Source organism: Haematobia irritans, chromosome 1, assembly GCF_050003625.1.
Source record: "Haematobia irritans isolate KBUSLIRL chromosome 1, ASM5000362v1, whole genome shotgun sequence".
Taxonomy (NCBI): Eukaryota; Metazoa; Arthropoda; class Insecta; order Diptera; family Muscidae; genus Haematobia; species Haematobia irritans.
In genome coordinates, this window is record NC_134397.1 from 219256506 (window position 1) to 219271534 (window position 15029).

At 33.1% G+C, this 15029-nt stretch overlaps 1 protein-coding gene across 2 annotated transcripts in view; it reads left to right on the forward strand.

Annotated features, from left to right (window-relative positions):
• Positions 1 to 4386: 4386 nt before the first annotated feature.
• The window catches only part of Scp2 (Sarcoplasmic calcium-binding protein 2), a 160132-nt gene continuing 149489 nt past the window's right edge, over positions 4387 to 15029 (forward strand). The window contains exon 1 of one of the 2 annotated variants that reach the window (XM_075292822.1): positions 4387 to 4578. The gene's annotated coding sequence lies outside the window, so the exon portion shown is untranslated. The remainder of the gene's footprint in view (positions 4579 to 15029) is intronic. The other variant, XM_075292821.1, reaches the window with a different exon arrangement.

Sequence of the window (15029 nt, forward strand, 5' to 3'; positions counted from 1 at the left end):
GGAATCGGGCAGCACTCAGTGATAAGAGAGAAGTTCACCAATGTGGTATCACTATGGACTGAATAGTCTAAGTGAGCCTGATACATCGGGCTGCCACCTAACCTAATAACAGGCACACTCATTCGGCAAATAACTATCAAAACATGCATGAAAATTTAAGACGCAATTTGGTTAATTTTTTTAGATCAGTAAAAAGTATTGAGATTATGGTTTTGCGTAAAAAATTTGCATTTAACTTTAAAGAGCTAAATTTGTACATAACTTTGAATCATTACTTTTTCTAACCTGTGAAATGAAGCTCATTCAAGGTGTTTGTTCCGTAAAATAAATAGGTAAAATAGACAAAGCATCTTCGCTGGTTGAGTCGCTCGCAATAAAGTAAACAGTGCACCGAAAAATATGAAGACCGCTACTTCGATTGCTCAGGGAAGGTCAAAATAATAACAAGTCTGTAAATTATTGGGTCAATTTGAAACTGAATTTACAAAACAACGACCTCCGTTTGCAAAAAATCGGTGCTAGTGTTTTTTCCCTAGCTTTGCAATCTGCCAAAGGATAGCTCTATCTGCCAAAGTATAGCAGAAAAAAGGGGCTCTAATGCCAACTGAATTTTATTTTAGTTCATGAAGATTAGTTGATTTTAGTTAAATTTAGCACAATATGAGTAAATGTTCCTTATTTGAATAATTTTTTTGCCAACTTTAATGACGTGAATTAAAAATAAGAAAAAAAGTTGTACACAAATATAGTGCACAATTTTACTAAAAAATAAAATAGTTCATATTTTCCTAAAATGGCAGAAGTTTACTTAAATTGAGTTCATAAGTCTCTCAAATGAATACATTTTACTAAAATTGTACATGTCTCGAACTTCGTACAGCGCTAAAGACATTTTAACAATTTTTAAATCCACTTTTGTCTTCCAACATATGAAATTTTTTTAAACAACAGAAAAAAATTAAATATTTTTAAAAAATTTTCTTCAATTTGACAAAAAGTATTAATTTATTTGTAACATGTTGCAATTAGAAAACTATTTTAGTTAAAATTTTCTAAAATAAACCTACATTTTCTTCCACGGTGGGGTCACTTTTTTTGGGTGTAAAGCTAGAAATTTTTGGGGTTACAGGAACTCATGCAACTTTTTGACATACAAGCGCGTTACATTTGGGTTGTTTACAGCAAAGATTTAAAAATTCATTTCGCCCAAAAAATGGAATTAAATATTGCAATTATTTTTTACAACTTTCGAAGTGGGTGAACTCAAGAACAGTGGATCGATAAACTTAATTAAATTTTGGGTGATGAAACTCCATCAAGGACCAGTGTTTATCGATGGTATGGTGAATTCTACTGAGGTCGTAGTTCATATCAAGACGAATTTCTTGAAGGTCGTTCAAAATCAGTGTTTGTTCTGGAAACGTTGATGCTGTACGCCAACTGCAACGTCACTAGATCGTCAGGTGACATATCGAGAGATTGAGACAATCAAAGGCATTAGAGGGTCCAGCATACATTAAAATAAATTGACGGTCACAATTTGTAATTCGTTAAAAAAAGCTCGTGTCGATTGTTCGAAGAAAATGTTTGCAAAAATGCGATCGCGGCGCTTCGGTGCCCATTTGGAGTAATGTTTCCTAAGTGTGGAAACATTACTCCAATCATTGGGCTGTCCAATGAGGATGTCTTCATCGAGGCTTTGAGCATTTTTTTAACCTATTTCTATGAGGTGTTTTCGGTACCATGGAAACCAATTTTACAGGCTTTAAAAATCTGTTGTTCAGGCGAAATAAATAAGTTCGAGGAGACCATGTGGAATAAAACCGCCACTTTTCACTTTTTGTAATTACTGGGTCTAGGCCCAAGAGAAGGGAGATTACCATATACCAAAAAGGCACAGTTTTTTCTCTTTTTTTTTTTGGTAAAAATTCTGCAACTTTTGGATCAATAAATGTGTGAAAGCTGAGGTGTTTTCCCACAGGTGGCCCACAGGTTACCTAGAAAAGATGTATTCCTAGAAAAGATGTCGGCTTAGCAATCGTTGCTTTGCGATTTGAGAATTTTGTAGAATAAAAAAAGTCTTAAAAATTTCCGATTTTGGGATAAGAAGAACTCATATACTTCTTGACCAAAATGAACGATATAAAAGTTAAAACAAATCCTTATTTAGAGTTTTAGAAGAAATAAGCAAAAAAATATTCGTAGAAGTCTAGAAAAACAAAACTTTACAATAGAAATAATGCAGGCACTTTTTTCGGAAAAATGTTTAAAAATTAGGAATTGTTTTGAGACTTCAAATTGTGGAGTTTTAATATAAAGCACATAGATATAACATATTTTCTTCTATAATGCATAGAAGGAATGCAGTTAAAGTAAAAAAGACAAGAATCCGGACCCTGTAGGTCCAAAATACTGACCCCACTTTGTTAAAAGGTTGGATAAAATTAATTATAAGCCCCATATCTCGCAAACTCTTAGAGATATTCGCAAACGTAAGCGACCTTTTTTGTAATGGCTTACAAATTCTATCAAGCAAAGAAAAAAAAAACATGGAACGGTTCATGATTACAGATTTGATAGCTAAAATAAAATTGTATACACTCGAGGTGACCAAGTTTCAACGCCTATAGGTTTATATTCAAAATTTGCAGATTTATTTCCTAAAAAGCGATTTGCAATTTCCTGTAGGTAAAACACAATAGGGTTATTACGGCAGATAATCAAACGGATGGTCCCAGATCGTTTTAGAATCTTAGAGCGTTATACTTGATATAAACCGAAACCAATATTACGAGGTATTTCTCCTAATTCCACATTAATTTGGATTTTAAAAATTCCAAGCCTTTAAAAAAATTCCTGTACGATAATAGCTGCTTTCCTTACAAGCGAATGCTGTAAGGTAGACAGCTAAAAATTTGCAAAATAAATGAGCTCAATATTATATTATATGTGACCCGACTAATATGACTTTATTCATCCCCAATCTCGACCCAAAATCATTTGCTGTAATTTAATAACTCAATTTGATATTACAGTAAATAGATTCCTTTATTTCAATAATTCATCATTAATTTTCAACAATCATTAAAAATCCTTCTCTCTACCGGTATGAATTTTAATATGGAAGATAAAAATCCAAATAATTTCAATTTACAACAATTTTCAATTAAGTTTTTACGCACTCGATTTAAAATCGAAATGAGCAAATTTTCATTGACACACTGATGGGTTTAAAATAAATCGCTTTAATCATCAGAACTACAAACGAGAAACAAAAAACCTGTTAAGCGCAGAGGGATTATTTTCTGTCTGGCTTAAATTTTGCACCAAATGAAAATTCCCAGAGTGTAACGTTAACGTGAACTGAGAGAGAGATGTGGCTTGGTGAAAACCCCAAAACAATGTTAAACACCGCAAAGCCGAAAATGCACGTGGTTTTTTGACCAAGTATCAGGTCGGTCGATGATGTACAGACTCAATTCAATATGGCTACATTTGTAAATGAATGCTCAAAAGACCATTTATAAAAACAAAAAGAAAAACGATAACACCTCCAACGTCAATGCAAATTATTAGGTTTGAGATACACGGGAGATAATCACAAGCACAATAGAATTCCATTGCATCCATCACCACCCATACCAATGCTCAATCTATAGTGAAGAACATTTGCACGTGAACACATAATTTTGTAGGATAAGAGTGTACAAGCAAGCAGGGGTATAGTACAGCATGTGTCTGTCAACAGCAAAACACTCAGTCTCTGTTAAGTCTAGCCAGTAGACTTAGGAAAACATTCCTACATTGAAGATAACAGAGAGATAACTCGCTGTAACAGAAAACCTTTTCAAAGTGACTGTGGTTGTGGGTGGCTTGGCATCATGAGGTTTACAGTTATGTGTTCTACACACATGCATACACACATTACGACGATGTAGTGCAATCCCATCGTCTCGGCTAAACGAATAATTGATGCTGTTGCCGTCGCAGTAACATTCAAAATTGACGCAAACGCATACTTAAGTTTCTGTCTCTCCCTCAGTCATTCAATGCATTGACTATAGGTGTTCTATTGTTTGTATGTGTGCATGAATTTGTGAGAGTGTTCAGCACCCAATATCGAGTACCATCAAAAAGATGATAAGAACACTTTCGCTTATTTTCACTGATGAAACGAATATGTTGCTGCAGCATCGTTGCCATCATCGTCGTCGCCGATGTCATCGGTTCTGCTCCAGATTTCATACAGTTACAGGTTGTGCGCAGCAACATAGCAGAGACGAGGTAGTTGTTCGTTTCGTTTTGTTACCAAAAACCATTTGACAGGCAAATGATACCAAAAGTATAAAAGGCCTGTGCTGCGCTCTAAAGAACATCACTGTTATTTCAAACGTGTGCTCAAACCAACGGCTTTTTCAGTCACAACATCAATAGAACAAAACGGAGAGATAGACCAATATTCCCTGGCTCTATTTCAAACAAAAGACAACAACAACAAATCCAAAAATACACCACTACACAAAGTGTAAAATTTCCGTTACATTTTTCGAAATTTAAACGAAAAATTAATTAAAAGCGGTAAGTGTGGCAAAAAAACTGAAAATCAAAAATTGCTAAAAAAATTTAAAGCCAAAAAAGTGTTTTAAAGAAGAAAATGGTAATAAACCATATGAGAGATATACAAAAATTTGATTAAATCAAAAAAATAAAGAAGCTCTTTCGCAACATTTGAACTTTTTCAAACGTACTTTGATGAAAAATTCTGATGAAATAAAGTTCCACAGCAAAAAAAAAATATTTTTTCGTTTGGGTATGAAGTGCTTTCCAATTAAATTTTCACTTGGGGCTAAATTGTGATGTGCAAAGAATAACGGCAACGTTTTCCATTAAATCAAAAACAACAGACTACAAAGTTTAATTCATAAAATGTGCTTTTAAACGAAAGTATCTGTATGTGAAAGGACCTATCAAAAAATTTGGTTTAGAAATTAAATCAAGTTTCGGACATTTTTAGCTGGAAATGGCAACAGAAAATAATTTTTTTTTTAATTTTTGTATGAGAAATTTGGCATAGAAGGGAGTTTTTTAAGTACGAAAATATGGATATTTCAATTAAAAAAGGAACAAATTTGAAAGCAAGTTACTTACAATTGTACACTGGTCAGAAAAAAATATGAAATAATATAGAAAGACATTAGTTGGAGGATTGAACTGCCCTATAAGCAGCTAAGTAAAATCTAAAACTAGGATGAAGACTATAGCAAATAAAAGAACAAAAAACCGCAATAAAAATTACAAAAAAAAAGAAAAAAACTTTATAAGAACAATTGTCAATGATAACGAGCATATGTTGAACTTTTTTAAAGAAATTTTGGTGCGAGAAAAAAAATCAAAATAAAATTTATCCGTCCTTCTTCTGGTACATAATCTTTGCCTTGAATATGTCAATAAATGTGTTTACAGTACATTACACTCACAAATAAAGCCAATAAATATAAATCGAATAATGTTGGTGACTTTATCAAAAAATATATAGTGAAGAATTCTGGTTGAGTTCTCAAAGAAATAAAAACAAGTTAAACGCTCCTGAAGATTTTTGACTTTTAAGTCACAAACAATAGGCGATACACATTTCAAGCACTATGGAATAAGAAATTATGGGACAATATGACTGAACTATGGAAGCTATATTTTTGTATCTTAACTGATATTTAGCACATACAGATAGACGGACGGACATAGCTGAATGGACTCGGAATTTGAACCAGAGACGAGTGGTGCACTCAATGATAATTCTCATACTGTTCCTTCTGGACATTATTGGCAAATTTATTATATCCTGAAGTACAGGATAGAAGACTTTAGGGAAAATTAGACACTTATTTTCAGCGTTCATAATAATTTCGGTTATTCAACCATGATCCATGAATAGAGTCCAGTATCTGGTTCCAAAGCTCTAGACAATATTTTTGTGTTTTTTAACTTTTTGCCAAATTTTTGTGCTGTAAGGTCATGGCAATAATCCCAGTGTAGGACAAAAAAAAATTGTCTGCGGTAGTTTATTAGACATCCTGAAATTTTGTTTATTAGTTTTTACTATCACGTCAATATTTTTCAATGTACATATATCATTTATTATAAAACAGATAAATATGAATTGAATAGACTAACAATCGAACGACGAAATTCGTTTTTTTTTTTAATTTTTGGAAAAGTCGACATAACTCGATGTTTTGATTCAGGTAACAATCCTTACTACACTCAGGCATAAAGTTTATTTGGATCCAAAGATTTGACCTTAAGAAATTTTTAAGAAATATATTAACAAAGCTAAATGCCAGTTTTAAAATCGTAATTAATCGTAACAAATACTTGAAACTGAAAAATGTTTTCTTAATTAAAAAAAAAACTTAAAATAAGTCCTAGTTGAAGAATTTTTCTTCTTAATCCGAAGATTCAGTACCACGGATAATTCAAGAATTATTTCTTTACTTCAAAATTGTTTTTTTATACCATGCGCCACACTGTGGAACAGGGTATTATAAGTTAGTGCATATGTTTGCAACACCCAGAAGAAGACGAGATAGACACCTGGTGTCTTTGGCATAAATGCTCAGGGTGGGCTCCTGAGTCGATATAGCCATGTCAGTCTGTCCGTCTGTCCGTGAATACATTTTTGTAATCGAAGTCTGGGTTGCAGTTTTAGTCCAATCGACTTCAAATTTGGCACAAGTATGTGTTTTGGGTCAGAATAGAACCCTATTGATTTTGGAAGCAATCGGTTCAGATTTAGATATAGCTCCCATATATATATTTCGCCCGATATGGACTTATATGGCCCCAGAAGCCAGAGTTTTAACCTAATTTGCTTAAAATTTTGCACAAGAAGAACAATTAGTACTGTAGTCAAGTGTGCCGAATTTTATTGAAATCGGTTCAGATTTAGATATAGCTCCCATATATATCTTTCGCCCGATATGGACTAATACGGTCCCAGAAGCCAGAGATTTACCCCAATTTGATTGAAATTTTGCACAGGGAGTAGAATTAGCATTGTCGCTATGCGTGCCAAATTTGGTTGAAATCGGTTCAGATTTAGATATATCTCCCATATATAGCTTTCGCCCGATTTACACTCATATGACCACAGAGGCCTATTTTTAACCCCGATTTAGTTGAAATTTTGCACAGGGAGTAGAATTATCATTGTCGCTATGCGTGCCAAATTTGGTTGAAATCGGTTCAGATTTAGATATATCTCCCATATATAGCTTTCGCCCGATTTACACTCATATGACCACAGAGGCCTATTTTTAACTCCGATTTAGTTGAAATTTTGCACAAGGAGTAGAATTAGCATTATTGCTATGCGTGTCAAATTTGGTTGAAATCGGTTCAGGTTTAGATATAGCTCCCATATATAGCTTTCGCCCGATTTACACTCATATGACCACAGAGGCCAATTTTTAACTCCGATTTAGTTGAAATTGTGCACAGGGAGTACAATTAGTAGTATAGTCAAGCGTGCAAAATTTGATTGAAATCGATTCAGATTTAGATATAGCTCCCATATATAGCTTTCGCCCGATTTACACTCATATGACCACAGAGGCCAATTTTTAACTCCGATTTAGTTGAAATTTTGCACAGGGGGTAGAATTAGCATTGTAGCTATGCGTGCCAAATTTGGTTGAAATTGGTTCAAATTTAGATATAGCTCCCATATATATATATGTTTTTCTGATTTCGACAAAAATGGTCAAAATACCAACATTTTCCTTGTAAAATCGCCACTGCTTAGTCGAAAAGTTGTAAAAAATGACTCTAATTTTCCTAAACTTCTAATACATATATATCGACCCATAAATCATAAAGTTTCCTTAAAATTGCTTCATATTTAAATGTTTCCCATATTTATTTACTAACATTGTGTTCCACCCTAGTGCATTAGCCGACTTCAATTTTGAGTCTGTAGATTTTGTAGAAGTCTATCAAATTCTGTCCAGATCGAGTGATATTTAAATGTATGTATTTGGGACAAACCTTTATATATAGCCCCCAACACATTTGACGGATGTGATATGGTATCGCAAATTTAGATCTACAAAGTGGTGCAGGGTATAATATAGTCGGCCCCACCCGACTTTAGACTTTCCTTACTTGTTTTGTTTACATCAAGAAAAAATGGCTTTACACTCAAAATATGGTGACATTTATAAGGACACTAAGCACAATTTGTCTTCAGTTGAGTGTATTTAAAATAATATCTTTTACTTAGGTTGGGTTAGGTATAGTGACTTCCCGATATTTCAGGCTCACTTAGACTATTCAGTCCATTGTGATACCACAATGGTGAATCACTGTGTGCAGCCCGATTCTATTTTAAGCTCAATGACATAGGACCTCCCGTTTTACAGCCGAGTCCGAACGGCGTTCAATATTGCAGTGAAACCACTTAAATAAGCTTTGTTACCAATATTATTCAGGTGGGATAATCCATAGCTGAAAGACTTTTTGGTGTTTGTTCGATAATGGATTCGAACACGAAGCTGTGTATGCAAGGCGGGCTAACCATGGCACCACGGTGGCTCTTTTTGGTAAAATTACCTCAATATGAAAATATTTGCTTCACTTTAATACTTTTTTTGTGTACGTTTACCCAGCAAAACAAATTTGGAAGTTCTTCTAAAGGCACAACTTTAAAAGCACTTCCAAAAATGTCCTCCCAAAGAAGTTCTTTATGTTAGCTGCACAGGAAGTTATTTTAATTCAATTTTTTATAACTCGCTTTTTTCATATTTTTAATGGAAAATTTAAAAAAATTTGTTTCAAATAGGTTAAAAATAGATTAAGAATTAATGAAATGGTAAAAATTATTTAAATTTTTTTGAAAAAATGCGAAATCCATTAGAAAAATTGCGAATTTTTGAAAATATTTAATGCCAAACGTTCTACACAAGCGAAAGAATGCATTAAAACTCATAAAAAAATTAAAAATTATTTATTTGTGAAAATATCACAAAATTTCTTAATTCACATCCAAAACAAATCACACCTTAAGAAATGATGCAAATTCAGTACAAAGGCTGTTAAAATTGTGGACATCTGACCTATGACAAGCCCATGTTAAATTCTTCGCTTCAATTTTGCACCACTTTCGGCGACGCTTTTTTTTTGCTGGGTAACTAAAAGAAAGAAAAAAAATTATACTAAATTCGCATTTTCCATTTCCCAGAAAATAGTTAAGATTTTCTTAAAATTTGTAAATTTTACCACTGTCCGACCATCTTGAACTTCGTATGGCTCAAAAGACATTTTTTGCACTATCAAATTCCATTTTTTCATTCCAACTACGAAATTTTCTTTAACAAAAGAAAAAATTATTAATGTCTCATAAATTTGCTTGAATTTATCGAAAAATATTTATCTATTTTTTTTGTCATATCTTCGTTTGTCAACTTCCTGTTGGGATCACTTTTAAGGAGGAGGACGACTTTAAAGGAGAGATGCAAATTTCAAAGATCCTACACTCAGTGAAAACAGTGAATATACTATAAGGAAAAATTGTGGTTAATTTTAGAAAATGTAGATTAATTTTGGACAATTTTAACTAAACTGTATTACAATAACAGATATCATGCCGATTTCACAAAAAAATCTGTGAAAAAAAAATATTATGCAAAATATTTTTTTTTTTTTGTCAAAGAAAATTTCAAAGTTTAATGGAAAAATTGGAGTTCAAAATTCAAACATTACTTAAGTACTATACGAAGTTCATGATGGGCTCATTATTTGTAAAATTTTTAAATTTTAAGAATTTCTGAACTATTTTGTGAGAGACACGAATTTAGTAAATCTTGATTCTTCATTTGTATATAATTTTTATCCCATTTAAAATTAAATTAAAGTCATGGAAACTTTCACAAAACATAATAATTCCATGAACTAAAATCGGATTAAATTAGCTTCAGTGCCATATAGGGTTCACTTAGTTTTGAGTGTAAATTTAAAGAATTTAGCAAACATTCTTAAAAGAAAGATTATGAATTTTCTGCTAAGTTCACCATTGTGGTATCACAATGAACTGAATAGTCTAAGTGAGCCTGATACATCGGGCTGCCACCTAACCTAACCTAACCTTCTGCTCACTAAATTTCTTTAAATTGTATTTCCCAAAATTTAGGTTTATATCAGATTAATATTTTTTTAGAGGTCCAACCTTTCTATTTTATTATAATGTGACATGGGTATGTTTAAGTTTTAACTGAACGCATAATACATTTTTTCCAGCACAAAAATGAAACATCAGATCCAGATTTTTTAGTAATTTTTTTACAATGCTAACTGCCGTTAAATTTATTAACATATCACTTGAAGCTTCAGGTACTAGAATGTATTTCAGGTTGTCAGTAATGGCAGCTATTTGACACAATGTAAAAACACATACAAATGCAAAAAAAGAAATAAACCTATAAACACTTCAAAAATATAAAACTGCAATATTTCAAATGACACACACGCACACGTGCATATTTTATTTTAGTATGGTTGGTTGTTTGCTGATTTATAATTCAGCCCTTTTTTTTGGTGGTATAATTGATTATGTCCATTTACTCAACAATGTCACAAAAGTTCAAAGGACATTGTTTGTTTATTTTGATTTTTGGTTTTTTCTGTCAACCAAAATCATTTGTACTCTAAAAACAATCTCATATATCGCAGTGCAACCCTCTTTCAATCCGCACTCATAAATAAATAAGTTGTAAAGGTTACGTGCCATAATTGACCATATTCATCAAATCCATCGAAGAGAGTTTTTATTTGTGGTTTTTGTTGTTCATTCGTTTGTTGTTGTTATTTTGATTCTACTTCATTTCCTGTATGACTTAGAGTGTGTTGTTAGTGCGTGTTTGGAATTTATTGCAATAATTTTCGGAATATGTACTAGAAATACCATACATACACACACACATAATACGATTTTATTAGTTGGTGGTTATTGATCAGATTAGTGGTCATCCTAATGGATACTTAACTTGATTTATACTCTCATATATAAGCTACTTTAAAGTACTGTGTGTAGACCAAAAAGTTTTCTTATGATTTGGAATAAAGTGTTTGTAAATAATCGATATACATATGTCGAGATTGAGTTTGCCAAGTAAAACAAGTAAGGAAAGTCTAAAGTCGGGCGGGGCCGACTATATTATACCCTGCACCACTTTGTAGATCTAAATTTTCGATACCATATCATATCCGTCAAATGTGTTGGGGGCTATATATAAAGGTTTGTCCCAAATACATACCTTTAAATATTACTCGATCTGGAAGAATTTGATAGACTTCTACAAAATCTATAGACTCAAAATTTAAGTTGGCTAATGCACTAGGGTGGAACACAATGTTAGTAAAAAAATATGGGAAACGTTTAAATCTGAAGCAATTTTAAGGAAACTTCGAAAAAGTTTATTTATGATTTATCGCTCGATATATATGTATTAGAAGTTTAGGAAAATTAGATTCACTTTTACAACTTTTCGACTAAGCAGTGGCGATTTTACAAGGAAAGTGTTGGTATTTTGACCATTTTTGTCGAAATCAGAAAAACATATATATGGGAGCTATATCTAAATCTGAACCGATTTCAACCAAATTTGGCACGCATAGTTACAATGCTAATTCTACTCCCTGTGCAAAATTTCAACTAAATCGGAGTTAAAAATTGACCTCTGTGGTCATATGAGTGTAAATCGGGCGAAAGCTTTATATGGGAGATATATCCAAATCTGAACCGATTTCAAGCAAATTTGGCACGCATAGTTACAACGCTAATTCTACTCCTTGTGCAAAATTTCAACTAAATCGGAGCAAAAAATTGGCCTCTGTGGGCAAGTGAGTGTAAATCGGGCGAAAGCTATATATGGGAGCTATATCTAAATCTGAACCGATTTGGCTGATATTTTGCAAGTTTTTCGAGACTCATAAAATATTCGGATGTACGGAATTTGAGGAAGATCGGTTGATATACACGCCAATTATGACCAGATCGGTAACAAATATATATGGCAGCTATATCTAAATCTGAACCGATTTTTTCCAAAATCAATAGGGATCGTCTTTGAGCCGAAGCAGGACCCTATACCAAATTTTAGGACAATCGGACTAAAACTGCGAGCTGTACTTTGCACACAAAAATACATCAACAGACAGGCAGACAGACAGACAGACAGACAGACAGACGGACAGACGGACAGACAGACAGACAGACAGACAGACAGACAGACGGACATCGCTAAATCGACTCAGAATTTAATTCTAAGCCGATCCGTATACTAAAAGGTTGGTCTATGATTACTCCTTCTTGGCGTTACATACAAATGCACAAACTTATTATACCCAGTACCACAGTAGTGGTGAAGGGTATAAAAACGGTGGGCTCGGCTATAAACACAAACAAATGGCCCTCCAAATTTTTCTTATTTAATATCCCAGCAAAAAAAGAGCTTCCAAAAAAGTAGTTTGGATCCCCAATCTGTGATCCGGAAGTAGTGCAAACTTGGATCATCTCCAATGAATTTTACATGGGCTTGTCATAGGACGGAAGTATTCCCTTTTTGGATCCTTTGCATTGCTTTAGAAGTTGTGCCCTGGAAGTTTATTTGAATGAAGAAATTTAAAAAGCGAAAAAAAAAATTTTAACCAATTTCACTTTTTTTTCATCCATATGTTTTTTTAAACTATTATTTTTCTATTATCTAATTTTCACAATTTGAAAGACTTTTTCGCTCCGACCAGGGATTGAACCTGTGTTTGCTGGCACCATAACAGAACGCCTTAGCACACTCAGCCACAAACACACTTGAACGTAAAGCGCCGAAAGGTAATTTCAAATGATCGTAATACGACACCAAGGAATAACATTCTAATTGCTTCTCAAGATGTTCTTTATTAGTATGAACGAAAAAAATAAGAAAGGCAGGTTCAAATCTCACCAGCGGCAATTTTTTATCAAATATTTTTCTAAAAAATATTTTTTTATGTTATTCATCGTTTTTATTTTTTATTTTCGGTATATATTTTCGTATAAATATATTTTTTCCATTAAAAATCAACAAAAAAAAAAAATAAAAATTCTCGTAATTTGCAAAACCTTCTCAAAAGAACTTCTATGGAAGCGAAAAAGTCTAACAGGTTCAAATCCCAGCGGGGATGAAATTATTTTTTTTTTATTATTATTTTTTTACTTTTTTATTAATTTTCTGTTTTTTTTATTTTTTTATTAGTTTTCTATTTTTTTTGTAAACTTTAATTGGCCAACATTTGCACTTAAAATAGCTTTTTCTAACACTTGTCCACAAGAACTGCATTGGAAGTAGAAAAAATCATTCGGGGATCCCAAGATGCGCTTTAGAAAAAATGTTTGTGCACTTGTCCAAAAGGACTGCATCAGAAGTGGAAAAAAATTATTGGGGAATCCCACGATGCACTTTAGAAAGGACTGCATCGGAAGTTGAAAAACCCCGATGGGGGACTCTGGGATGGGCTTTAAAAGAAATGTTTGTGGAACAACTTCCAATTTTTTTTGCTGGGATATGAAGAATGCTGAGAGAAATAAGTGACTTTTAGAGGCTGAAATTTAAATGTTGGACCATTCCAGGTATATTAGTTTGCAGCTATAAGGAACGGAGGGACAATGGATTCTGACTAACTCATTCTAAGCTCCTATATACGACCTTAGTATATTCTCCAGGGCCGAATCTTAAATACCCACCACCATGAGTAATAGATTCCTTTCAAAATTCTTCGTCGCAGCGAGTTACACGAAAGTATATAAAATTTCAGGGGGTTTGATGACAGATACTTTTCCAAGCAGATCGCATCCCGAAGTTAAATTTTAAGTTTCTACATAAGTAGACTACATCAGATTTGGGATTTATAAGAACAATTTTTTTTCAGTTTTAAAGCAATATTAGACTTCTCATCAAAGCGCACAAGAAAATCCGATGAAAGAACGCATTTCAAATGATTTCAAATTTCACACAAAAAAATATCACCAAAATTTTTCCAATTGAAATTTTAATTGAATTCTAAAAAATCAATTAAAAATTTAATTGGTTTAGCAAATTTTTTAATTGAAACAAAAATCAATAACAGAAATTAATAGTCAATTAAATCTTTAGTTGTATCCATTAATGTTTTTAAGAAAGACAAAAACATTTTGTTTGTGTTAGTCTGATAAAAATTGCGATTTCTAGAAGCTCAAGAAGTAAAATCGGGAGATCGATATATATGTGGGGGCTATAACAAAACATGGACTGGTAAGCACCACATTCGTCACTCGTGTTTGTGGACCTAAAATATTTCCATTCCATTCATTTCTAGCAAATCGAATGAAAAATGCATAATATAGAAGCCCAATAAGTCGAATCGGGAAATCGGGAAATCGGATTATATGGGAGCTATATGGAGACCGATATTCATAATATTATGGACTATATGTGGACCTACGATACCTTGACATTTTGAAATTCAGGCCAATCGGATAAAAATGGTGGTGACAAGAAATAAAATTTGGAGATCAGTCGATATGGGGGCAATGTCAAAACATGGACTGAGTAGGTTAGGTTAAAGTGGCAGCCCGATTAAATTTCAGGCTCATTTAGACTATTCAGTCCATTGTGATAACATGGACTGATACACACCATATTCGTCACACTTGTTTATGGACCTATAATACCTTAAGATTTCCAATTTCAAGCGAATCGGATAAAAATTACCGTGTCACATCTCTTGATTTTACATTTCAACCAAATCGGGAAAAAAATGAAGCGTCTAGATGTTCAAAACCACAAATTATAACCTGGACCAATATACAGTGAAAGCTTTGAAAAGTGGACACCAACGGTCGCCTAATTTTTGACCGCATATAAGAGATGTCCAGTTATTAGTGTCTAATTTTAATGTATTAATATTGCAAGCGCCCCCAGACAACTGCCTACTTCTGGAGGGGTCCGGTTTTCAGAGTGTTC